We start from the raw sequence: 27,284 nt of genomic DNA on the forward strand, positions 1-27,284 counted from the left end.
GACGCTCAGGTCTGTGGATGCTCAAGTCTGTGGATGCTCGAGTCTGTGGACACTCAGGTCCGTGGATGCTCAGGTCTGTGGACGCTCAGGTCTGTGGATGCTCAAGTGTGTTGTATAAAGCAGCATGTTTTTTGTATATAACCTATGCATATTTTCTCAGTAGTTTAGATCATCTCTGGATTATTTAAGATACCTAATACAGTATAAGTACTGTGTAAGTAGCTGTTATGGTATATTGTTCAGGGAATAACAGTCAAAAGATCTGTAGTTGCTGGTACCAGTATAAATTTTTAAAAATATTTTCAATTCAAATTCGATTGCAACTGAAGATACAGAAGAAAGGGTGTGGAGGGATGTCTTTATATATGGAACAGCTCTGCTTCTGAGCCGAGTGGCTTTAACTGCCAGCCAATCACATGCATATTCATGACCATTGAGCATCCGAGAAATGTTGTCTGAATGATGAATAAATAAAGCTTGGCTTCATGGATTAACAAATTCCACAGGTCAAACTGGGCTTTTCTCCCAACAAAATCAAACATGCAAAGTAGCTCACGATGACACTGAAGAGCCAGTAATGGCGATGCTGTGTTTTTTGACATCAGATTCAGATCTGATTTAACCTTAGCAGGGAATCGCTGAATCCACAGAGCTTCAAAGGCCAGTGCAGACACTGGCACTGTGCCATGCACAGGGCGCCTGATGGCATTGAGTCGGTAGAAACCATCCGGTCACACCCGCACATCTGCACTTAGAAATCAGCTTCCCTGTGAGGACTGGGTAGGAAAATAACCGTTACGTCTCTGGTGCCAACTAGCTTTACTAGCTGATGGACAAATAAAAGGCATTCAAATAAGGCTCGGATGAAACTGAAGTTGAGAAATACAGCAACCACACAGTCGGGGTGTATAGCAGGGCAAGAACTGACTCTCCCGGACAATGGCAGTAAGCCCAACATGCAGAGATGCTGAAGTCAGCCAGACACGCAGCATGTAAATCTATTTGTGAGACCAACTGGCTTTCTTTGCTTTTCAGTTCCTTACACTGTGTTTTGTTTTGTTTTTTTTTTTTTTGTTTTTTGTTTTTTGTTTTTTTAAATGAACTAAAAGCAGAAGCAGGAAGGTGGGTACATCTGGAACAGCACTGTGATGAATGCGTGGCCTATGGGTACAGGCGGGAAGCCCTGTGACTGTTTTTTGGTCAGTTGTTGCTGCACCAAAAATGCACTAAAGTGACATCTCTGTACTTGTCTACACTGTGTCTCAACACAAGACAGGCCACGGCAGAAACATAGAAGAAAAATCCCCCTGCAGTTTATGAAGACCTCCAACAGAAGTACTCTTTCATGGGGTTGGGAGGATCTCTCTCTGTGCATCCCTAAGAATCTGAGTTCATATCCCTAGCACCGTGGAAAAGCCAGGTGAGGTGACCCCTGCCTGTAACTAAATGGGCAGTGACATCCCTGGGAAAGTGGTCCTGAACAGCATGAGAAAGCAGGCTGACCAAGTCACGGAGAGCAAGTCAGTAAGCAGCAATCCTTCATGGCCTCTGCTTCAGTTCCTGCCGTGAGTTCCTCCTCTAACTTCCTTCGACAATACATGTGATAGGAAGCATACGATGAGATAAGCCCCTTCCTCCCTGAGTTACTTTTGGTCATGGTTCTTATTACAGCAACAGAAACCCTAAGACACTCACCAAAGAGAAGGCACACCAGCCAGATTGATAGGCAAGCCCAAGTCCAAAGAAAGGTGACTTCTCAAACTGAATGATATATCCTGAAGATACATCTTTGTCCATAACTCTCTGTCCATATTTTTGCTCATTGACTTTCTTAAATTGTTGTTTAGAATTTTAGCAAAAACATACAGAACATGAAGCTCACCCCTGAACTATTTTAAGGCTGTAACTCAATGGTACAGCCATGGCGACCATCAATTTTCAGAACCCTTTCATCTTGAAAAACTGAAGCCCTGTGTCCATTCAACAGTATCTCCCCATCCCATCTCCTTGCAGCTCCTGGAAGCTACCATCTTATTTCCTGTCACCACAGGTTGACCCGTCCAGGGATATAAGATGATGTAAGTGTGTTTCCTTTGGTACCTGGCCTGTTTCACTCTGCATAGCATTATCTGAGTTCCTTTATACCCTCTATCAAGGGCCAGAAAGCCCTTCCCTTTTAGGCTAAATGGCCTACTATACATACTGGACACTTATGTTTGCTCCTTGGTTATTCTGAATTACCCTGAAATAAACACAGGTGGGCATGTATCTCTCAAGGACCCCACTTTCACCCTCACACACCCAGAAGTGGGATCACCACATCATTTCTTGAGGAACTGCCCTCAGGGTCTGCCCCATTTTACTTGCCCAGTGTCAAGGCCCAAGGACTCAAATTTCTCCACATCTGGCCATCCGTTTACTTTCTGCCTGGTTTTGTTTCCTTTTGGCTTTGTTTTTATTTTTGTTTTTGAGTAGCCATTGAGCCACTGAGCAACTCTTGTCCGGTTTCAATACCACCTATTATCATTAGCTCTGTGTTTTAAAGCCAATTTACAGTTTCTCACAACCCGGAGCCCTTACCACCACCCTCTGAGGTTTAACACGATCTCCTAGAGTCTAGCACAGCCACTAGGTTTCCCGCAACCCACAGCTAGGAAGGGTTCAGATCACAGCCCCAGGGTAATTGATGTCACACGCCACACTCTAATTTATTTGAAAATGAACAGAACCCCTCACACAGATAGTGGTTGTGGTGGGTGCTTGGGACACTGCCTAATCATGCAAGTGGTTGCTTGGTTTTATCCAAATATTGTTCCCAGTTATGGTGATGCTCTTAGTAAGCTATAAAACATAAGAGTGGTTCCAAATTGTCACATCACAACATTCTCTCCTTTAAACCAAATGACAAACTCGGATCTTGTAGACATGTTTGGGCAAGGCCAACAATACTCAGAGCGGCTAGAGAGGCTACCATCCATCCACCTGCTGATTCCAGGCGAGGTCTACTGTTCAGAACAAGCAGCAATGGGTATTTTTTTGTAGTTTCAAACTAACTTCTTTGGAACACACTTTGAATCTTTCAGTTATTCATCCACCTATTCAAAGCTATGAAAGTGTGCTTGGTGCAACTACATGATGAAACCTTGTCTCAAAGACCAAAACAGACAAACAAACAAACAAATACCTTCTTACAAAAAAGTGTCAGGTAGCTGCTGGTGATTGAAGGGGTGCGGTGGGTGAGGCTCCATTCTAAAGGCTCCAGTGGCTCTCCTGCATTCTGTAGTAACAGCCATCATTTTTAGTCAGGGCCTCTCCAAGCCCACCAATCAAGCCTTATCACAGATTCTAGAACAAGATCTGGGGACAGAGCTGGAGTATTGTTCCCTCAGGATCCAATCCTGAGCATTCTCCATGTACTTCTTCCTGACATCTGGCCCTTTTCCTTTTGGATTTCTATCAACACCGGCTAGACTCCCAAGAGGTATTCCAGAAATGTTAGCTAAACTGATCGCTGAACATCATAGAGCTCTCTAAGGAAGGGCTCTGGCCAGTTGATGACACACACATGTACACGCAGAACTGGAGAAATAACTCAGCAATTAAGAGCACTGTCTGCTCTTCCAGAGGACCTGGGTTCAATTCCCAGCACCCATATGGCAGCTCACAACTGTAACTCCAGGATCTGACATGCTCACACAGACACATGCAAGCAAAACACCAATGCACATGAAATAAAAATAAATGAATTACTTTAAAAAATAAATAATCCCAGAACTCAGGAGGCCAAGGCAGAAAGGATAATGAGTTTTAGGTCAGCCTGGGCTACAGAGCAAGTTCAAGGTTAGTTTGGGATATATAGCAAGATACCTATCAAGAAATAAAAATAAGTTAAGACTGTTCTTAAAGCAGGACATGATGGCACAAACCTATAGTCCCGGCACGTGGGAGGACTGCGGCAGGAGAAGTAGAATTTAAAGGTCAATCTACAGTACCTAGTAAGACTGTCTCCAGTAAAGAAAGAAAAAAACAAAGGGAGGAAGGAAAGAGGGAGAGAGGGAGGGAGGAAGGGAAGAAGGGAAGGGGAAGGTGGGAAAAGATGGAGGAGGGAAAGGGGAGGGAGAGGAAGAGAATTTACATCTCTAATATGCAAATTACAATTATTTTGGCCCTTGGTATTCATGGATCTCACATCTGCAGATTCAACCAACCCTGACAGAAAATATTCACAAAAACCTGTCACTATTGAACATGTACAGACTCTTCTGATATTACTCCCTACACAATACAGTCTATCAAGAGTTTACATTGTTCTGATGTTGTTTCAGGTACCATAAGTCACCTAGAGATGGTTCAGAGGGCATGAGGGACTATGTGAGGTCACACACAAACACATCCTTGAGAGATCCCGGAAGCAATTATTCACAGATCACTAAAGACAACGATGACATTCTTATGAGCAGCCTGCAGGCCACTATACCTCCAAAGTTCCCTGACTGTCCTACCTGGTTCTGTGATCACTCTGCCTTCATTTCATTATTCTTTGTTTGCCGTTTTTAATTAGAAAACATGTGTATTCTGTTCAGCAACATCCAAGGCCAGCCTGGAAAACTTGGAGAAACGCTGTTTCAAAATACTATATTTTTAATCCAAAATGTGCTTATTGGGTGGGTTTCCAAATCATCTTGACTTGGGGTACTTTGACTGCTGTCCTGCCATGAAAGAGCACCCTTCTTTCTGCCTGCCTTTTTTTCCACCTGCATGAGGATGGGACAGTGGAGCAGATAACACATAAGGGTACCGTTTGTTCATGGCTAACAACCATGGGGTTTAACAGCATCCTGGGCAGTTCCCATCCACGAAGCAGGAACTGGGGCTCTGCACCAGGATTTTCCTTGAGTTCTTCCTCTCCTCTTCTGGAGAGGGGATAAAAAAGATCCTTTGTGAGAGGAATGTTCTCTAGTGAGCAAAACACTCACCTCTGGACATTTTGAAAGGGTTGGAAATCAGGCTAGCTGGTAGAGGGCTTGCCAGTATCATACAAATAAGTAAAAGTAATAAAATAAAGATGAGAGTTGGGAGTGATAGGTGGGTGGTAGAATACTTGCTTAGTACCCACAAGGTCCTCGATTTAATTCCCAAAACCACAGTAAATAAGTAAACAAATCAGCACCCATCCATCCTCCAGAAAGAAAAACAAACAAACAAACAAAAACACTATTAAGATTTTAGACTGGCCGGGCGGTGGTGGCACACATCTTTAATCTCTGCACTCAGGAGGCAGAGACAGGAGGATCTCTGAGTTCAAGACCAGCCTGGTCTACAGAGCTAGTTCCAGGACAGGCTCCAAAACCTCAGAGAAACCCTGTCTTGAAAAACCAAAAGAAAGAAAAGGAAAAGAAAAAAAAAGACTTTACAATAAAAAAAATTTGATATGCAGATCTTTCAACTGGTATTTCCCACCTATGAGTATTATTTCAGAAATGCTATATCTTACCTATCAGTTTGTTTTATTTATTTATGTTTTTATAAGAGGAGCATTTTATTTTGGCATCAAATGTGAGCGGAGTAGCCTATGATCTATTGTCCCTGTGCTTTGGGGCTATGACAGAGAGGCACAATGCGGTTGAAACATGCGGCACAGATAGCACACTCATCCCATCACTATGACATAAAGCGGAGGAAGAGGGAAGGCCTGAGGACCCACTGTGGCTCCTAAGAGAGCAGAGCTCCCATGAGGTCCTCCCCTGGGAATTTCCACATCCTCCACACAGCACCAAGCTGGGAGTGAAGACTTAAACACAAAGTACTGTGGAAAGCATTCCAAATGCGAATTGTGGCAGGAGCAGGTTTATTCTTATTAAGACATTATACAATGTAGATATGTATTAAAACATCACAGAGCACTGCACAAGTGTATACATTCTTAATGTGTCAGTTAAAAATATATCTGGAGATTTATTATTTTTTATAATCACTACCTTTTTTGAAATTATATCATTTCTCTCTTCCTTTTTCTCTCTTCAGTGCCTACCATGCACTCCCCCTTGCTGTCTCTAGCCTCTTTTTCCTTAATTGGTGTGTGTGTGTGTGTGTGTGTATTCCTAAACACATAACTATAACCTGCCCAGTCTGTATAATGTTACCTGTAAGCTTGTGATCTTGGGGCTGACTACTTGGTATTGCATAAACAATTAGGGGTTCTTCCCTGGGCAAGGCTATTTCTGCCACTCTCATCATCCCCCAGTTGTAGTGCTTTTAAAGGCACTTCTGGGCTGGGGAGATGGCTGACTCCAAGGCTAAAGCACTTGCAGTTCAAACATGGGGTCCAGAACCCAAATGCACATGATTCCAGATTCCTGAAGAATCCCCTAGCAAGCCCAGCTGTGCTAGACAGATCCTGCTACAAAAGAATGATGTAGAAGAATAGTCAGTGAGAAGCCCCAAGCTCACGCCTCCATACATGTTCACACACTTGAAAACCCATGATAAGGAAAAAAAATTTTTATTTTGTCATATTAGGAGGTATAATCAAAGGCATTTACAAGTTATTCTGGTGTATGGATAAATGCCTCTTAATTTGTAATTGAACTTAAATTGTATTTGTTAGGGTTCAGTTTGTTTTTTAAATGAGAATCTCACTGTTTTGATCAGGCTGGCCCCAAACGCTAGGGCTCAAATAACCCTCCGACCTCAACCTCTTGAGTAGCTGGTAACAGGCCTGTACCACCCCACTCAGCTGAATTTGCATTTCTGTAATAAATCTCTAGCCAGGCCCAGGTTCACCTCTGCTCACTTACAGTCTAGCAGAGTTTCCCAAGCTGACTCAGAAGGACTCCTAAGCACCCCGATACAACGGAAGGCTCCTTAGTCAGATTTTGATGGCTTTTTTGTCTGTCGGCTTGTTTTTGCACACTACGGGCATGAGTCAAAGGTGTTTCTAAGATTGTGCTTGTGGAGATCTGACGGTCACAGCTGCATTCCAAGAGCTTCCCAAAAGACTCTCATCCCAGGGCTTCACAAACAGCCAGCCCTACACTAATAGAGTCAAGACAGCACTTTGTGCGATCATATAAAGATTGTGAAATCTTGCTTTGAATTTCCACGAGGGGAAATTTCAAAATATACATCTTTCTGGTGCTGGAAAAATCAAGACTATATTTCAAAATATACACCTTCCTGCTGGAGGGCTTTGCCCGAGTAGAGTCTACAACCTTCCTTCAGGAATCACCCTCTCTCCCTTCTCCCTCCCTCCAACTGTCCATCCATCCATCCATCCATCCATCCATCCATCCATCCATCCATCCATCCCTCCCTCCCTCCCTCCCTCTTGTCTCTCTCCAGGGAAAACTGACTGTGAACCTGAAGATCAATCAGGGGTGGTAGAAGGAACCCTGAGGGGAAAGCAATTCTGGGTGATTTGAAGAGAGGGGCCCCACAGGCAAATGACTGGAGTGTGCAGGGTGTAGGGGGTATCACTTCCTTTGCGCCTTCACCCTCCGGCTGAGTTCTGCTCTCAGCAACACAGCTTTCCCATGGAAAGCAGAAGTGGTCCTCCCTCTCCAGAGAGCCTCTCAGAGACTAGTTTCTCCATTCCCTCTGACCCATGGGAGTTAACACTTACAGGAAGAGTAGGCACCCACTTCACCCAAACGCCATGCAGCCACTATAGGACTTTGGGAACCAGAGTAAACACTGATCTAACTCTGCAGTCTCCCTGTGGACTCTCAGCTCTCAAGGGTGGCCCCTCCAAGTTGGTATAGCTTCCCACAAAATGTTTTACTAGCACAGAGAGAACTAGAGGAGGTGTGCTCAAGATTAGCTTCCAGTCAGAGTGGCAAGGAACACTTTAGGTCTCACAGGAAGGTGGATTGAACCCAAAAGGCAATAATGGCCTTAAAGTTCAAAACATAGAAGAGAAAATGCAACGAACTAAAAAAACAGTCCAGACTACACATAGGAAGGCTCCTCCTTGGTCGGCATTGAGGAAACTGCCTCTCAAACTGCTGTGGAGTGAGCCGGGAGTGGTGGGTCACACCTGTAATCCCTGCATTTAAGAGGAGGTAAGATTTCTCAGGAGTTCAAGGCCATCCTTAGCTCTGTGCTGAATTGGAGACAAGTCTGGAACACGCGAGATCCGGTCTTAAGAACAAAACACATGATTGTGATTGCAGCATCTGTGTGGTTTTATAGGACACCATTTAGGGATCACAGCCTTCTGAACAGTGACTGTGGGTACCAAAACGAGGACACGATTGGCCAACCAGCATCGCACCAGCCACAAGGAGGAGAGTGTCTCTGTAAGATGAAGGGGTCAACCTGCAAAGGCACAGCAGGTACTGGGACACAGTGATGTCAGCAGGATTTGCACGGGACTGTGTCCTCACTGTGACCTCATTTTCAAGAAACAGTTTCATGGTCAATGACAAATGCAGTGGCTCAACCTATAGGAAGGGAGAATAGAGACTCTCTCTCTCTCTCTCTCTCTCTGTCTCTCTGTGTATGTGTGTGTGTGGGGGGAGTCTTTCCTCCCTTTACCCTTTTCTCAATAAACTCCACACTCTCCACACTCAAAAAAAAAAAAAAAACAAAACAACAAAGAGGAAAAAAAGGCCCAAAGAATAAAGAACTAAGGCTATGGTGGCAAATCGTACTTGCTAGAATTTGATTTAATTTTTTAAGCTTGTTATTCAACATTTACAGAAAAGTTCCTCTAGATAACTCAAGACTAGATGAGAGACTCAGAGAGAAGGCTTGAGTCTCCACTCGGGGCTGCCACGCACATTCTCACCCCTCAATTAACACCCCGTTTTCCACATTTGAGTGTCTCCCCTCAAATGGGAACTTAAATGTTGGAAATGACGACAGAATTTACTCAAAATTTCGCAATCTAGGCATCAGGAAACTGGGCAGCTGTAGAAATATTTCAGTATTTCTGACTGGAAAAGAAACTTCCTCTTCCATTTCCTTCTCTCCGTATTAGTCTTCAGAGCTAGGAAGCCATGACTACAGCAAGCTGACTGCTGGGCCATCCACTGGCTTGCCCGCAGCAGGCACTCAGAAAGCCCGGCCTGTCTCCTACAAGGGTGCTATAGGCTCTCCTTCTCCATCATGAGGAATGCTCTTGTTATAACAGGTATGTAGAGCTGATAGAGTCCATAGCAAGGCATCTCCAGCAATGACAGAGAGAGGTCTTTTGACAGTCCTTGGACAGCCCTGGCTAACTATTGCGTACCATAAGCAAGGCTGCCCCAAAAACACACGGTATTACCTTAGCAGTCATTACGGATGATCCACACTGAAGAGGAGACAGTGCTGAAAATACAGGAGATGGTTTCCTGGAGATCCACTCCTACATACCCCTCCCTCCAAACTTAGTTCAGAAAAACTATCAAATAAGTAAAGAAAATTACTCTGCAATTCTGTCTCAAATACGTACTAAACAACACATTTATCTTAAGTAATTGACTACTGCAAAGTAGGAGTAGTCAGAAAACATACCTATAATATCCAAAGACCATCTGGCCTTTCACCTCAGACAAGTTCCTGAATCTCTTTTTTGTACCTGTCCGTCCCCTGCTTATGGGTAGGGAATCATGAGGGGTGCAGATGAAGTCAGGAGGAGGCTTCTGAAGTTACAAATAAAGGTATTATCTTCATTGCTATAAGCTGCTCAGAAAGGCTCTAGGCTGTTTCCAATGCCAATGCGTCACCGACTAACAACCTACTGATTGTGGTGACCCTTCAGTGTTCTGTTTATTAATCTATGCATCCTAGAAATCACCGGTCCCAGTGAGATGCAGCAATGTCTTATGCTGTATATGTGCGCATATTATATTCCGATTTATGAAATCAGTATAGGTTCATATATGATCATACGGTTTCACTTTGCTAAATGACATCTCTATGGGACCAAACTCTAACCAGATGCATCTGTCATTTATTTCTGAAACCAAAACCTGGAGGAACGAAGAGGTCTTCGGAGCCACTGATTTGCCAGGCTGTGTAGGACCTCTTCTGTGGCAAGGAAGCCACTAGTAGCGGAAGGGAGAGTTTTACAAAGTATCAAGACTCTAAGGTAAAGAAGGGAGACCAGCTTTGCAGAAACTGTCTGACTGCCCATGAGAACTTCCTCCAAAGACACCGAGAACAGTCCTGAGCAGGGATTTCCATTTAATGTCCTTCCACCCTTGTTACAGAAGCCAAGACAGAGGGTGAGCAGCCTACAGCAGGCTATCCCTTCTTCCTTCCAGGCCATCTCCACGGAGCACTCCTCAAGCACCAGGTCTTCATTTTTGGACAAACGAGACAAAGCCGTTGCCAGTCATTGTCGGGATGACCAGTCTATAAACATGGACATTTCCTAATACCTCTGCTGCCGTGAGGAAACACTGACTCAATACACGGCCCAAGTGGGTGTTCCATAAGTTCAACCCTGGCCAGCGGTGCGGTGACTAGACCACAGCTCAGGATTCCTGGATCCTGACCTCTCTTCCTTCACACCTGCTGGCCTCTTTTCTGGCTCAGGTCATCACGCTCACAGCCCAAGGGGCTCATTCACCAAAGGCTCTTGTGAGCCAAATTTAAAAAACAAAAGCAAAACAAAGAAACAGGAAAAGTCCCAAATCACCCAGCTCAACTCCAAATGAGAGCCTGGATAGGCAGACTTAGGTAGAAGGATTCCCCTCACTTAAAAGCCCTGCACCCCTCAGGGTGCAGCCTATTTCCGTAAAAAAATACTAAGGACGTTACTACACAGAGAAAATACCCTACAGCCGGCTGAGCTTCAGGAGCAAAGCGGGAGTCCAGCGTCTTCCGCGCTAGGTCTTATGTTTTAGGGCCTCTCCTTGGAATCAGAGGAACCCGTGGGACACCACAGCATTCAGGTCTTTATTGAGCAGATTTTTCAAAAATCAGATGGCTCACTCTGACTTGTGGTTTCAGGTTTAAAATCACCAAACTGCCAAGACCCAAGGACCTTCGTTTTTATAGATACCAGCTGTACCAAGTACCATTTACATAACGCGGCGTAAGTTCCACGACTTTCAGTTTATTAAACCTATCGGGTAGGTTCATTCTGAATTATGAGGAAACCCAAACTGGGAACTTCAATAATCCGCAGACACACACAGCTGGGAGACTGCATGGCCTAGATTCCCACCTGCATTCTGAGTGGTAAGGAAGTTGAGCGGATTGGCAAAATTAGCACAAACATGGATACTCAAAGAAAGGAAGAGACAACCACAGTGCTCAGAGGAACGGACTGTTGGGAAAAAAATACAACCCAAACAGCACGGGGAAGCCACTATAGCCAGCTAAGATAAGGCGGGTGAGTGGGAACTGTCGCATACACCCTTCCCCCCCCAGCCCGAAGGAAAGGCATCCCTGAATTCTTAAAATAACTCCAGCTTCCTCTTGGCCAAGGCGTCGGACCGCTCCGCTGTCGCCAGAGAGAAGCCCGTCTCCGCGGGAGGTCGAGCTCCAGCCTTGCCGAAGCCGCTCGACGTCACCACCTTGCCCCAGTCATCAGGGACCTCAGCCAACAGGCAGCCTTAGTGAGAGCCGGCCTAGGGACCCAGGGTCTGGCAGGACGACTAGATACTGCATCCCAGGTGACCACCCTCCCGAATTCCCGCCGCGCTCCTTCCCGAGTGCTCCGAGGCTTCCCTATCACGGAAGAGAAGTCGGAGCGGGGCCCGCAGGTGGCCCCCGCCAGGGACCCAAGGACTCCCACCCTGTGCGCACCTCCCACCACGCCCCCGCGCCGCTCCGCTGCGGACACCTGCGGAACCGCCGCCCCCGCGTCCCCCGCTCGACCGCCCGGGCGAGTCACAGTCACCCCAGGCTGGAGGCATCTGAAAGCTCTCACCACCCGGAGTGAGCGCCGGCAAGAAACGGCGCGCAACCTTTGCTGCGCCGAATACCCGGGTCCCTAGCCAAGCAAGCGACCTGGGCTCCGGTCCCTGCTTGGTCTACCCGACGCGCCCACCCCACTCTCGAGCCCCTCACTCACTCGCTGGCGGTAGAAGTTTCGGGGCTGCGGAACTCCACGGTGACTTCAGTTCAAAGCTGCGTAAGCGACGGGACGGCCCTATAGGGCCCGCCTGAGAAGCAGCTGCCGGCCCGGGTAGCAGGACGCGTGGCCGGCGCTTGCGGGCACACTGCGCGGGGGACAACTGCCCGGCCTGCAGCAGGCTGCTTAGCTGCAGAGCGTCAGCCGGGGAGGCGCCCGGGCCCGGCTCGGTGGGAGAGGAACTGGCTGTCGCTGGGCTCGGCCAAGAGGTCCCAGCTACTTCCTGGTGCTCGGATTTGCATACTGTGCTGGGAGGGCGGGGAAGTGACCGTTTGGTTCCTGTCCAAGGTTTGGTATTTGGTGTGGCCGTTGCACAGGGTTTTGCAAGCAAACAGATTTTGGAGAGTAGGGGCAGCCTTGGAACCAGCATTCTTCCTTAGAAAGATCTGGGGATCCTCAGGAGTCGCGAAAACTTCCACATCCCTTTTCCTTTTCTTCCAATTCAACTCCCCAACGTGTCAGAAGTGGTGGGCGCCTGAGAGTAGGGGCAGCACTGCGGTGTGTGGAGTCCTCCACAGAGAAAAGAGTACCAAACAGAGCAAATTCCTTAAATGTTTAAGTGCTCAAGACTTTCATTACAGTGAGGAGTAGGGACTAACTGTGGAATTAAATGGTCTGGCGATCGCTGAAAGCCTCCGTTTCTCCAGGAAAATGGAGCTAAGGAAGACCGTTTAGCCAGAACTGTCCACTGGAGCGGGCCATGGTAACTGTTAATGCAGTCCTACAGACGTTGTGTCCTACCTGCACACATGCTTGGCGTACAATGGGTGCCTAACCAGTGCCTATTGCGAGTTTCAACTTAATAAATGCCTCTTACAGAACCAAGGTACACAATTAGCCTCTGTCACTATGACGCTCACTTAGGCTAATCTGACTTCTGTTTCCTCAGATTCCCAACCCTGCAGTACCTTGTAGAATTAGCGAAGAAAAGTGTGGACACTGTAGGAGATTCCGTAAATTAATCGTTGGGTGCAGAGGGGAACCAGGCATGGCTCTAAACACTTGACTTTTTGTGTTTGCATTGTGGGTAACTGTCTCCCCAACTACAGTCCAGTAGGTCAGAGCGACCACCTTGTAACCAAGTGCAGTACAGCTGTCGTTTGTTACTAACGAAGGAAGCCTAACACCAGCAAGCATAATGATGTATCGGTTTTTCAGTTGGTTTGGTTTTTGGTTTTTCAAGACAGGGTTTCTCTCTGTAGCCCTGGCTGTCCTATAACTCTGTAGACCAGGGTGGCTTCAAGTGCAGAGACTGGCCTGTCTCTGCCTCCCAAGTGCTAGGATTACTCTTATGGGTCACCACCACCAGGCGTATCCATTTTTTTCTCACTCAACCAGGGACTACATAGAAGAAGATGGTGCCAGATATTGTAACAGCTGAAAAATCTCTACGATGTCATAGATGTCATAGCTCTCACAGTGCGGCGGTACAAGGCAGTTCCAGTGTTTGAGCTGATGCTGGTGCCAACAAGCCTAGAGTACATAGAGTCTGTACAGTACAGAGAACTGACCATGTTAACCGTGAGTAGGGTCTATGATTTGACACAGCATACTTTTATGTTAAAGACTTGCCTGTAGAGCAGTGTGCTCAAGGTTAGTCAGTAACGCCTTGTGTTGTTTACCTTGACTCCTGGTTGCATCAAGAAGGACAAAGTGAGTATACCCTACGATGGCCACACAAAGACACAATCACATAAGAGCATACTTCTCAGAGTGTCCCCATCACTGTCCCTAAGCCATAGGAAACAGGTAGGTGGATGGTCATTGCTATGGTCACTTTCCTGCTGAAGAGTAGCCAGGAGCTTACCATGGGAATCGCTGTGCATAGGAGCTGCTATCTGTCAGATACCCTATAGAACAGGGGTTCTCAACCTGTAGGTCACAACCCCTTTAGGTATCAAAGAGCCCTTCCCAGGGGTCACCTAAGGCCATCAGAAAACACAGATATTTACATTATGATTCATAACAGTAGCAAATTACACAATAGCAGCATCAAAAATAATAATTTTATGGGTTGGGGGTCACCACAACATGAGGAACTAACTGTATTAAAGGGTCACAGCATGAGGAAGGTTGAGAAGCACTGTCTAAAAGAACTCACCACCTGAGAATCCATGTCCTGGACTTTTTTGAATGACCTCTTTAGTACATTGGCCCCAAGTAGTAACACTCTTTCACTGAGCCCTTGAAGTCTTGGCTGACGGCATGTGACAAACAAGAAAAGCATTAAAATTATTTGTCATTGCCTGCCACTGGTGCTCCTTCCCCTCTCCTGGGAATCTGCCTCCAGAGGTCTAGCTTTTGGAGCCTAACATGGACACTCTGCACAGGTTTCCTGTTGACTTCTGTGAGAAGATGCAGGGTGGACACAAAGATTCCCTTTGACTCTTGTAAGCCTGGCCAGAGACCCATGTGACCCAAGTGGCAACACCACAGAGGAACAGTGACAAGTTGCAATCCTGTTGGTGGTCACAGTATCCCCATGGCCAGACTTGCACACACCAATCAAATCAGTCTCTAACGATCCCCAAGCTCCCCAGGTTGCTCTACTAATCAGCCACCGCTGGGAACCACAGCGAGAAACTCAGCCGAATGCAGGTAGCCTGTTTGTAGTGTGGCTACAATTGATGTGAAACCTTCTGGTTCGGGAAAAGCACGCTACAAAGATGAGAAGGTCCATTTGGCTGGAATGGCGTGGCAGAATCTTACATGGGAAGTGAGTGTTGGTTCATCCGGGTTCTCTGGAAGGAAGGTGACTGGTGACCCCTGTGTGGTAAACAAAAGACTTTAGTGGATCTCCTACTGGACCCTCACAACCATGCCCTGGGATTTACACTGTGTAGGAAAGAAAGGCTCAGCACGGGTAGGCAACTTGTTCTTATTCCCTCTCTAAAGTGGAGGGGTTAGGTTTGAACCCCATCCTGTGTGGATGACATCAAAGCTTTCTGTTAAGTCACTTCCCAACCTGAGATGCCACAGAAGAAGCAAAGCCCTAAGAAGCCCCAGCCTTGCAAACCGGAAGTCCAGCTCCAAACCATGTTAGTCTGACGTTACGAAGGAACAGACAAACTACCTAAACATTACGTTATTAAAACTGAGCCACATGGTAATGATTATGACACCAATAACATAATTATAGTTTGGATCTTATTAAAGTTAATCTGTCATATGATGACACACAGAAATGTACTGCATGGTAACTAGACCAAAACAGTAAACTACATATTAAAAATTGCCTCATATAGGCAGATTAGAGGTTTCCGAGGTCTACCCAGTACTGTCTGGAAGGTAAAAGGATGAATCAATGCGACCAAGCTTCTGTTTTTTCTGAGGGAGGACAGCTCCAGTGGCCTTCCCAATTTTCCTTCCCTCAGATCTTTAGCGTGGGGCCCCCCTCTTCTCTCCTATCAAGCTGGCTCCACGACCTTGGTATCTGCCCTGTTCTCGGTTCAAATTTGATAAATGCCAAACCTGGTGTCTATGTAGCCTTGTGATCTCTAGAAACACGTTTTAGTTTATATGTAGAAACTGTTTCAGAATCACAGGAAAGCGTCTAAGGGAGCACAAAGAATCACCATATGTTCTTGATCTAATTCTCCTGCTATTAACATTTAGCCACACTTCATTAACCAGTACTCTCCTCCCTCATACCCCTCTTCCATCAATCAATCTCTCTGCTTAAAATTTTTTATTTTTATTTATTTATTTATTTATTTATTTTTTTGAGACAGGGTTTTTCTGTAGCTTTGGACCTTGTCCTGGAACTCACTCTGTAGACCAGGCTGGCCTCAAACTCACAGAGATCTGCCAGTCTCTGCCTCCCGAGTGCTGAAATTAAAGGTGTGCACCACCACCGCCCATCAATCTTTCTGCATATAAATTGTCTGAACTGTTATCTGACAACTCCAGGAATAATAATCCTTAGCCCTCTAACTATTTCATCAAATATTGTCAGTTAAATAAAGTAGAAGGGGTTTTGAAACACAAATGACAAGAATTAAGGAGAAGACACAAAAATCACCCAGTTCTCCGCGCAGTTTCCCAACGTAGTTTAATCAGAGGGTTTTGAGCCCTGTGAAAATACCTGGATGAAGCAGAAGTCATGAAGGAAGCTGGCACTGGGAGGAGCCTGGTGCTCTCTGGAGGCAGACACAGGAGCCAGAGTTCAGCTCTGATTAGGGAGAAGTTACCGAAAGACACTTCCCTTGGGAGAAAACATGGCCACCTCCAGAAGCAACCCTGATAGCACAGATTTTGATCTTAAAACATGAAGAGATGCTTGATTCCTGCTGGAAGATGTAGCTCCAGTATTTGTCACCTTAAAAGTTCAAAGGACAGATGAGTCTGTTGACACACAGGCATCGAGAAAGGACTCCGTGGGTAAAGAAGATGACAACCCATCCTCAGGCAGGACCAGGAGTACTGCACAGGTGCACAGGGTCACAGATGCAAGAAAGGAGTAGCCAGTCACTGAGCACTGAGCTGTGGCGCTCTTTCCCCTCCTCCTTGTCTGCCCCCTCTTCTTCCTCCCCTCTGCCTCCTCCTCTTTCTTCTCCCTCTTTCTTTACTTCTGTTCTTCCTTCTCTGTCCTGTGCCAGGGATCAATTGAGGGCCTCGTGCACATTAACCAAGCCCTCTACTAGCAAGCTGCCTGCCCAGCCCTGTCTTCTAGGTTCTCCTCCTCTTCCTGGGTGGTTACGTGTAGTGTGGCATGAGCTTAGCATCTGGGTGGAGGGCTGCCAGCCAGCTGGGTTCTGCTCTGAGGTCTGTAGGGGATGGCCTTGTGTCCAGCACCCAGCTGGAGCCTGACCTTCACAAGCCTCCGGGCTGCTGTCCTGTTTTAGTTCTAAGAACACAGCTGTCTCCATGCCATCCATTTTCCTTCTCTCTTCCTTTTCACTTTATATTCCAGAGATTAACTTTTTAAAAAATAATTTATTTAGATTCATTTTATGTGCATTAGTATGAAGGTGTCAGATCCCCTGGAACTGGAGTGACAGACAGTTGTGAGCTGGCATGTGGGTCCTAGGAATTGAACCCGGGTCCTCTGGAAGAGCAGTCAGTGCTCTTAACCACTGAGCCATCTCTCCAGCCCCCAGAGATTCACTTTTTACACATTTTAGTTGCTGAGGTTACAGCACCAACAGGCCCGACAACTGACTGATTGTAACCTGACACTTGACAACTTTTCCTCCACTAGAAGTCTCCCTGCAGAAGTCCTCTGTCCTCTCTTTCTCCTGAGGGACAGCCTACGGTCCTCCTTCCTGGACATTCTGGGCAAACTGACTGGTGACGGTAAGAGTGTTGGTGAAGCAGTCCATGTGGCCGGTGATGCAGTTTTCAGCACAGGGGTCTAATCAGTCTCCTAGATTTCCCTATACTCATCCCAATGTGGCTCTGTGACCTTTGTGATGGACTTTGCCTTCTGCTGTCTTTGTCTGCTTTACCCAGTGTGGTGGTGTAGGGTGCTCCACTGGCCTGTGGTTTTGTTTTTTTGTTGTTGTTGTTGTTGTTTTTTTGGTTTTTCGAGACAGGGTTTCTCTGTGGTTTTGGAGCCTGTCCTGGAACTAGCTCTTGTAGACCAGGCTGGACTTGAACTCACAGAAATTCGCCTGCCTCTGCCTCCCGAGTGCTGGGATTAAAGGCGTGCGCCACCAACGCCCAGCTGGCCTGTGGTTTTGTTTGTTTGTTTTTTGAAACAAGGTCTTATGACAGAGCCAAACTTGTTTTTCTCTTACCTCTACCTTCAAGGTACTGGAATTACAGGCATTAACCACCATGTCCATCCATATCAACCTTTCATGTTGAGCCACTGAGAGTCTTTGGGGGTCTAGTTGATGATACCACGTCTCATTCATGGGTTCACCTTCTCAGGTAGCCCTGTTTCCACTCACTAAGACCTGACTGAGTACCAGAAGCAAGAGGAGGCATTGTATTCAATTCATTTTTTTCTTTTCTTTTTTCTTTCCTTCCTTCCTTCCTTCCTTCCTTCCTTCCTTCCTTCCTTCCTTCCTTCCTTCCTTTCTTGAGGCAATTTCTCAATATGTAGTTCAGGCTGGCCTTGAACTCATTGTATGTCCTAGACTGGCCTTAAACTCATGCCAGTCTTCCTGTATCAGCATGAATTATTACGTTCAACTTGTATTCAATTCTATATAAAGGTTATTGACAGCCATCAGGTGAACACAGCCAGATGAGGGTGTTGACATAATGTTGATTGTTACTTTCTTTATCTTACTGCTCTTATCTTCATTGGCCAGTTTTATAACATATGAGTATATGTATATGTATGTATACATGGGTGTCTATATTTGCCTATCTTGAATGTTCAGTTCCCAAGTCCACATTATCTTTGAATAAATTTAACATCTAATAATACTTCTGATTTTGAGCTGCTAGAAGGCATCAGCTGAATCCTGGAAAAGCTATGAAGTCAGTCGAACATGTTTTGCTTAATATCAATTCTTGTACATGGCCGCCATGGATGGGAAACAAGAAGTATGTCTCAGAAATCTCTAGGGTCTAATTGTGTGGGAAGTGTTTATGTGCTTTAACAATAGTCGGTGGCTTATGTTCCCAGAACATGTCAGACTAACAGGTTAGTGATATCAGGCACCCTGAAAAGTGGCATGGTCTGAGACCACCACGGCTTCATTATGATCACTAGTCATTCCTTATCTCCACCTCCAGAAAACTACAGAGAATTTGACCATTCCTCCGGAGCACTTGGTAGAAGCTCAACTGCCTTCTAGAAGGCAGAGTCCCTTCCAGGGTGGATTTAGGGTTTTCTTTGACCCTGGGCATATCTTTTTGTACATCTAAGTAGTTTGTCTTTATGTGTTCCTTGGAAATCCTGTTAGTTTTAATTATTTACTGTTAGGCTTTGAGAAAGTCACTCCCCCCAACTGTATCCACTCCTGTGATAATCAGGAGTTGGCTCTCACTCAGGGATTCTTCAGCTCCGATTATAGGTAAGATGCAAAAGAAGGAAAAGTCCATTGCAAAGTTAGAATGTCAGACAGTTCTTATGTACCCCACTTCACAACAGGAGAAGCTTGACCAAGCTAACGTGATTTTGATCTGGGTAGCGGTTGGTAGGACCCACGAGGAATAGAAGAGGTTGTTCTGAGAAAACTGTATTTTGTTTGACTTTGTCCATCTAGATAGAATCACATTGAGCCCATACAAGTCCTGGGCATGGGACAGACAAGTAACCCAGTTTTGTAACCCATTTGTTAGGTGTGTGATGGTCAACTCGATTGACTTGATTGGATAAAAAAATGACTAGGGTTTTAGTGAGGCCCACCCCTTGATGTGGTCCTGAGGATATTCCCAGAGATGACCAACTTTCGAAAGCTGTCAGCACAGTTCCCTGGGTTGGGGCTCGACCATGAGGAAGAAGAACAAGGAAGGCAGCAGCTCAGAGGCAGCCCTATTCCTCCCCGGCTTCCTGGTCTGCCGAGACGCCATGGATTCCTACCGCCCGCCACCGTGCCCTTCACACCACCGAGTGTAGCCTCTCAAATCATGAATAAAAAGAAATTCTTTCCGCTTTAAGCTGCTTCTGGTCAGATATTGGTCCCAAAAATGAGAAAAGAAAGTAATAGAAGTAGGTGTCCAGACTAGGGCTGCTGCTATGGCGAGACCTATTGTGTGATTTGTAGGAGCGATGTGGGGGAATTTGTACATGGGAGCTAGCACATCTCTAGAATGAAGTAAGAAGAGCTTTAACTGGGCATCCTGGCGGCAACGAGAAGGATCATGGCATCAACAGAAATGTAAATAATGACCGTCGTGAGCTTTCCAAGGAGACCGACGACACACTGAGGTAGAGATCACTCATGCTGTACACTGGTAGACAATCTGACGGCATTTTGGCCACATTCTGCAAACTTGAGCAAGGCTGAATTAAAAAGTAAGGGGCTCATTTGGTGTCAGCGGTGGCGAGACAACACACTGCTCCATCCTCACTGCTGAAGAAATTCCCTTCCGCTCGTAGGGATTTCTAACCGGGTAAATCCAGAGTCTTGGCTTGGTTGTAGCAAAGGATTTCAGTGCCAGGAGGAATGAAACAGAACTGAGGGTTATAAAATAGATCTTAGTACAGATGTTAAACAGGAGGATCAAGGGAAAGAGGCACTCTGAGAAAAAGGTATATACCTGACACCGAAGGCTGGACTTCTCAGAGTCTCAACAGTTATTTACAGTATATACACTATTTACAACTATATACACTTTTTTCTTGACCCTTGAAGTTATATCTGTAAGGGTTGCTAAGGAACGTAAATGACATAATAGGGCAGTTCCTATTAATTGGATAGGATTAAAGCTGGTTACATAAAGCCTTAGGTTACAAAACTTGAAAAAGTTTAGATTTAAGTTCTTCAAAAAATTAGTATTTTATTATTTTGTGTGTATGGATGCTTTGATCGCATGTATGTCTGTGTATCATGTACATTTAGTATTCTCGGAGGTCAGAAGAGGGCATCACATCTGAAGTGATCCTCCCTGGGGTGCTGGGAATTGAACCTAGGTCAGCCAATACTTTTAATCACTGCACCATCTCTCCAGCTCCCAAAATGATTTTATTGAAAACAAAAAGTTCAGTCTTCTTTGTGGGGTTCCTAGAAAATATCTCAGAAAGCATTTAGGCCATACATGAAGACCAGATCGGCTTAGGCTGTAAGCATGGTTCATTCTTAACGTTCTCTATATAAAGGAGCATAGTTTGGATGTCAACAACTGTCTTAAGTTAGGGTTTCTATTGCTATAGATAAAACATCATGACTAGAAGCAAGCTGGGGAGGAAAGGGTTTAACTGGCTTATACTTACTTCTACAATATAGTCACTGAAGGAAGTCGGGACAGGAACTCAAACAGGGCGGGAACCTGGAGGCAGGAGCTGATGCAGAGGCCATGGAGGTGCTGCTTACTGGCTTGCTCCACATGGCTTGCTCAACCTGCTTTCTTATCGAACCCAGGACCTTCAGCCCAGGGGTGGCACCACCTACAGTGGACTGAATTCTCACCGTCAATCACTAATTAAGAAAATGCTCTACAGGCTGGCCCACAGCCTGGTCTTATGGAGGCATTTTCTCGATTGGGGTCTCCTTTTCTCACGTGTCTGTAGTTTGTGTCAAGTTACAGAAATCTCTCCAGCACAAGGGTCACAGCAAAGTTCAATTGTTTTGAAATTATTTTTTACAATTATTTCTTTATTTCTCTCTCTCTCTCTCTCTCTCTCTCTCTCTCTTTCTCTCTCTCTCTCTCTTTCTCTCTCTCTCTGTCTGTCTGTCTGTAGAAATGGTGCCCCTCCCACTCTCCTTCCACCAGGGTTGAAGTCAGGTCATCAGGCTTTGTGATGGGTGCCTTTCCCTGCTGAGCCAGCTCACTGCCTCTGCAAAGTTTCAATTCTCAGTTGCCAAGAGGCTCCTTCCTTCTCATGGCCTCCTAGTTGCCTCTGCTTCTCTATCCCACTTCCTTTGGCAGAGGAAAATTCACGACTCACAATGTTCAGGCTAGAGCATGGTATTACTCGGCATGTTTGCCCGGATTTATAGTGATGTAGAGCAGAATAGCACGAGACATATCGAGCTTTGGGAGGAAAGGAATTCAAACCAGTTAAACTTAAGAACAGAGTTGGTGTCAAGAAAGCTTCTGATTGTTCAGGAGAGTGGCGTCATTGAGGAAGAGTGTCGGCCTTTAGGGACAGTGCAGCGAGCGTGAGAGCCTCTCCACTCATGGCTCCAGATTACACCAATGCAAATTCATTTGCAAGGAGAGGGTCTGAAAGCAGTGTGCTCTGCTAGAAAGCAGCTGCCGAGGAAAGAGCCAGGATCCAGGATATAGAAGTCACTCTAGCTGTGGTCCCAGAGTCAGCAGCATGTCATCCTTCCGATACTGACACTGAAGCATGCAGATGCAGGTGTAAAGGTGGAATGGAGCCAAGAAACATGTCACAGGGCTGGATAGGTTGCGTAGAGCTCTGAAGGCGAAGCCCTAACTGACAGTGGAGAACCTGGGTGTCCACTGAAGGAAGCCACAAACTCGAAATAGAGCTAGCATAAGAGAGGTGTATTAGTTAAGATTCTCAAAGGGAACAAATGCGATAAAATGGATGGATGTCTATACTAAAAGGGGAGTTGCTGGACTGGGTTACAGACTGTGTCTAATGAAGTCCAACAATTGCTGTCCTATGACAGAAAGGCCAAGAATCAGTAGCTGTTCAGACCAGGAGGCTGGATGTCTCAGCAGTCTCTGTCTGGCGCTGGAGTCCTAGAAGATTCCCGGACAGCTGATGAGCTTCAGTCTCTGTCGGAATCTCCAAGAAGTTAGTTCTAAAGTACGGACAAGGGAATGCAATGTCTCCGCAACAGGATGGAGAGGGAGAATCAGAAGGGGAAAACCAAAAGCTTCTTTTCCCCATATCCTTATATGTGGGCTGCCCCTAGAAGGAATGGCTCATCTTTGGGGGGAGGGGGTCTTCCTGCCTCAGAGAATCTGACCAGGCGAGTCCTTCACAGGCATGCTCAGTAGTGTGGCGTTCAGTTGATTCCCGTGGACAACCCAGATGAGCCACTACGAGGGGCCACAAGGGATTCAGACCCCAGTGCTGGAGGGATGGATCTTCCCAAGACATCAGAAGCCAAATGAGCCAAGATGCCAGGTGTGGAGGTACAGGGGTTGTGCTTGCCCTACCTGGTTTTGGCTTGCTTATATTTCCTTCTTATCTTCTGACTACCCCCTGGAATATATGTTGAAAATATCTAACAGTTTTTAAAATCTGGGACTCGTGGCTAAGAGTTTGGCTTGGGTCTCAGAGTGACTTTGAACTTTCAAACCATTAAAAGTATAAGACCATAGGGAGTTTTGTTTTTAGACTGAATGGATTTTGCCTTATGAGATGGTGATGAGCCTATGGGGGTTGGAAGCAGGTTATGGTTTGCATGTTGATATATTTGAACACCTAGGCTCCAGCGCGGGTGGTACTATTTGGAGAGGTGGTGAAACTCTAAGAGGTGGCAACTAGGTGGAGGAAGTGAGACGTTAGGGCAGGCTTTGAGGTTTAGAGCCAAAGCTCTGCTTCCTGGTTCCCTGAGGTGTGAGTGAGCAGCCTCCATATGCTTCCGCTGTCGTGGAGCATCCTGTCCCAAGCCTTCCAGGCCACGATGAACTGTATACCTTTGAGCCCAAATCCTATGAGCCAAATGTCTTTCCTCAGCAGCAGGAAAGGTAAGCGATAGAGTGGTGGTGTTGCAACATGAGCGGAGACAGGAGAGGAAGGCATCACGTTAATACTCAGGGCGTGTAAGATCTGAAGGGTGTTTTCGTGTGACTTGCCATAGCGACACACATGTTTACATTGTTGCTTTCATTCCCGTGTCTCCCTTGCCCTCTGTCTTCACGTGTCCAAGTCTTACCCACCCTTCAGGGACCAGTTTAAATGACACACCACTAAAGAAAGCTTTCCCAGATGCATCACGTGGCTTTGTTCTTCAGATCCTACGGTAAGTTTTCAACAACAGTCACCTTACACCCTTATTCTAATCCTCTAATTCACCTGGTGAACCACACAGTGAAGAGGGATTCAGAACGCCTCCATTTGTTAACTGAAGCATTAAACTCAGTGCACATAAGCAGAATATATTTGCAATTTTTTTAAGTGATCAGGCACCTAAGAGGATATTACTACTATGTTGAGATTCAAAGAAGTGCCCTTCTGCTTTGATTCATGGGGAAACCTATGTTGCTCCTGTTTTGAGATAGGATCTTACTACTATATCATCCTGTAATTCTCTGTGTAGACAAGGCTGACCTCCAATTCTCAGATTAGCCTGTTTCTGACTCCTGAGTTCTGAGAATAAAGGCATTAGCCACCGTGCCTGACTCATGGGGGACCCTAACGGTGGTCTAGTCCCTGGTCTGCTGCAGGGTCTGGGCACGTCACTAGTGTACATCAGATTGCTACATCTAGTCCGATTTTAAAAACACTTTCTTGTAACATCAGCTTACATTCGTTAAAATTGAGTCTAAGGACTTAAGGAAACATTCCAAGGTTGCACAAGTAGTGATGGAATCAAAATTTGACTCCAGGTCTAGCTCACCACACCTGGAGCCTCTCCACTGCACCATCCCATTCCTCATCTGCTTTCTGCAGACCCCCTGAAGCTATGCAAGGTTTCCCCAGGGGAAACAAGGGGCATTTTCATTGGTGATTACTCCCACCAAACCCGTGTCAGCCCTCTGATTCCCAAAGAACATGTTCCTTGGTTTCACAGGATCAGCCCTCATATTTCTAGTACCATTTTTGAAGACTGCAAGTAAAGTTTAGTATATGCTGAAACATGAATAAAATAAAGACTGTTCCCTGACCTGGAAGAGGATTCCTTGCAGTGGTCAGAGGTGTCCAGAGAAGCAGAACAAGAGAATAAGTGTGTGAATATGTGTGTGTGTGTGTGTGCATATATTTATTCTCTCTCTTTCTCTCTTTCCCTCTCTCTGAATAAGAGAAACACTTAGCCCAAGGAATTGACACCTGGGGGTTACAGAAGTTAAAGCATATGCTATCTGCATGGCACCCAGCATACTGGAAATTTAGGGACGTGTCAATATTACAGCTCAGGGCATTCTACTGACAGAATTTACTTTTCTTCATAGAACCTCCGAGTCTCACACTCCCAACAAAGTCTTTAACTGGCTGAATAAGATCCACCTACAACATGACAGGTAATCTGTTTTTCATAAAATCTACTGAATGAAATATTAGTCTACAATTCTGAATAGAGACTTCAGGGTTTTTGATACTTGGGATCACAGTCTGGAAGTATTCGCCAGCTTAGTTCCTTTCTAGAAGGAGAAGGCATAGCTATAGGGCCTTCTTTACTATGTGGGAGAATTTGGCTAGCATTATCTTATTTTATTATTATTTGAGTTCATGCACGCACACGGTGTATTTCAATGACGTCCATCTCTCCCTCTTCCACCCCCGAGAGCTCCCTAAGACATCCACCTCCAAATTTCATATTCCTTTTTATTTTTATGTTTGACAACCCACTGAGTCCAATCCAAAACCCATATGTGCATAGGTGTTGAGCCAGTCACTAGAATATGGGGCCACACTTCCAAAGAAATATGACCGTCCCTCTCCCAGCAACCACCAAGGTCAACTGCCAATAGCTTCTCAGCTAGAGGTTGGGGCTTGTGAACCACTCCCATACGCTGGAAATGCTGGAATGCTGACTGCCTCAATCCTGTACAGAGCTTCACGGATCCTACGGCCGCTGAGCTCTCGTCACATCCCCAGGTGTGCGTTTCACAGCTTCTCTTCCCCATCTTCCGGCTCTCACATTCTTTCCGTTCCCCCTCCTGTGCTGCATCCTAAGCCTGGTGTGGGGTGGGGATGCAGGAATGCTGATGTAGATGTCTGGCTTAAGGCTAAACATTCATGGCCACTTGATCTCAACACGGACCAGTTATGAGTCTCGGCACTGATGAGCTGCCACATGAAAAGGAACCTCTCAGATCAAGGTTGAGAGCAGCAGATCTAAGAGTATCAACATAAATAGTTAGAAAGCAGCTTTGCTGAGAGGCTTTTCATATATCATGCCAGATATGCCAAAGTGACTCTCGTGGTACACACAAAATTGAGACCTGTTCAAAATCACATCACTGGTGAGTGGGGCACTGGGAATCAATGTGGGTCAGGTTAAGGTCAGCTTGGTCAACTTAGCGAGGCTGTCTTAATAAAACTTAGGGTTAGGCCTTAATTCCAGCGAAAGAGTGGTTTTATCTTGTGCATAAGGCCCCGTGTTCCATCACCAGGAATGAAAAATAAGATTGATAATTAATTAAATAAACTAGTAATCAAATGCTTTCACTAAATACAGAGTGAAGGGGAAGTTTTAGAATATTTAGGCAGTTCTTTACAAGGAAGAGGCCATCACTGCATATTTAAATACAGATATGTTGAATAACCTATCTGCTAAATGCTTAGTTACCAGATTGTGGTAATGCTGGAAAGTTGTGGAAACTTTGGAAGGGATGATGGCTTCCTTGACTGTCAACTTGATGAGACTGAGAATCTCCATGGACCAGATCTCTGGGCATTTCTGTGAAGAATTGTCTGGATTAGTCTCATGGAGATGAGAAGGGCTGCCCTAAATGTGGGCCGAACTGTTCTATGGGCTGAGCCTAGGACTAAATACTCAGGAGAAAATGTCCTGAGCACAGGCGCTCATTGCTGCTTCCTGACTGTGGAGGTCATGTACCTCCTGCACTTTCTGCTGTACCTTCCTTCCAGAATGGACTGTGTCTCTTAGAACTACAAATAAAATAAACTTTCCCTTTTTTCTTTAGGGTGTTGCCAGGCATTTTGTTGCAGCAACAAGACATCAGTAGAGAAAGGTGGTGCCTTATGGAAGGAAGATGGGTCTTTGGTGGCATGTTCTTGAAGTAAATCTGGGGCCCTACCTGCCTCCTCTTCGCTTCCTGGACACCATGAGGTGAGCAGCTTTTCTCCACCAAGTGCTTGCTGTCACCACACCCTGCTGTCTTGTCACCAGCCCAAAGCAGGGCAGTCAACCACCGAAGCCTCAGGAGCCACCAGCCCAATTCAATCTTTGATTTTGAATCGACTTTTATAAGGCGTTTTGTCTGGTGACGGAAAGTTGACTAACGCAGTATGTGTGTGCTATGAATCTGGAAACAGGGAACGGAAATAGGAGCACCCGAGACAGGCCCCCTGGAATTGGCTAAAATATCCAGGCCGACCCCCTGAGCAGGTGCGATTTCCAGCCTCCACAAGTCCAGCAAAGCTTTCCAGTGTTGTGAGGAATAGCGGGCTGTGTCCTGCCACTCAGCTAGCTCTACACCCGAAATAATTACATGGAAACTGCATTTTTTTAAACATTGCCTGGCCCATTAGTTCCAGCCTCTTATTGGCTAATTTTCACATCTTGATTAACCCATTTCTAATAATCTGTGTAACACTACAAGGTGGCTTACCAGGAAAGATCTTAACCTGCGTCTGTATCGGGTGGGAGAATCATGGTGACTGATTGACTCGGCTTCCTTCTCCCAGAATTTTGTTCTGTCTACTCCACCTACCTAATTTTCTGTCCTATTAAAGGGCCAAGGTAGTCTCTTTATTTAACCAATGAAATTAACACAAAACAGAAGACTCTCCCCCATCATTCCAGGAAGGAGTGGAAATTCA

The 27,284-nt window shown here is 45.8% G+C and overlaps 1 protein-coding gene across 2 annotated transcripts in view; it reads right to left on the reverse strand.

Moving 5' to 3' along the window:
* Lyn (LYN proto-oncogene, Src family tyrosine kinase) overlaps positions 1-12,287 on the reverse strand; it is a 106,446-nt gene extending 94,159 nt beyond the window's left edge. The window contains exon 1 of one of the 2 annotated variants that reach the window (XM_057790665.1): positions 12,011-12,287. The gene's annotated coding sequence lies outside the window, so the exon portion shown is untranslated. The remainder of the gene's footprint in view (positions 1-12,010) is intronic. The other variant, XM_057790662.1, reaches the window with a different exon arrangement.
* Between the last annotated feature and the right edge of the window lie 14,997 nt (positions 12,288-27,284).

The sequence above is a fragment of the Chionomys nivalis genome, chromosome 16 (genome assembly GCF_950005125.1).
Source record: "Chionomys nivalis chromosome 16, mChiNiv1.1, whole genome shotgun sequence".
NCBI lineage: Eukaryota > Metazoa > Chordata > Mammalia > Rodentia > Cricetidae > Chionomys > Chionomys nivalis.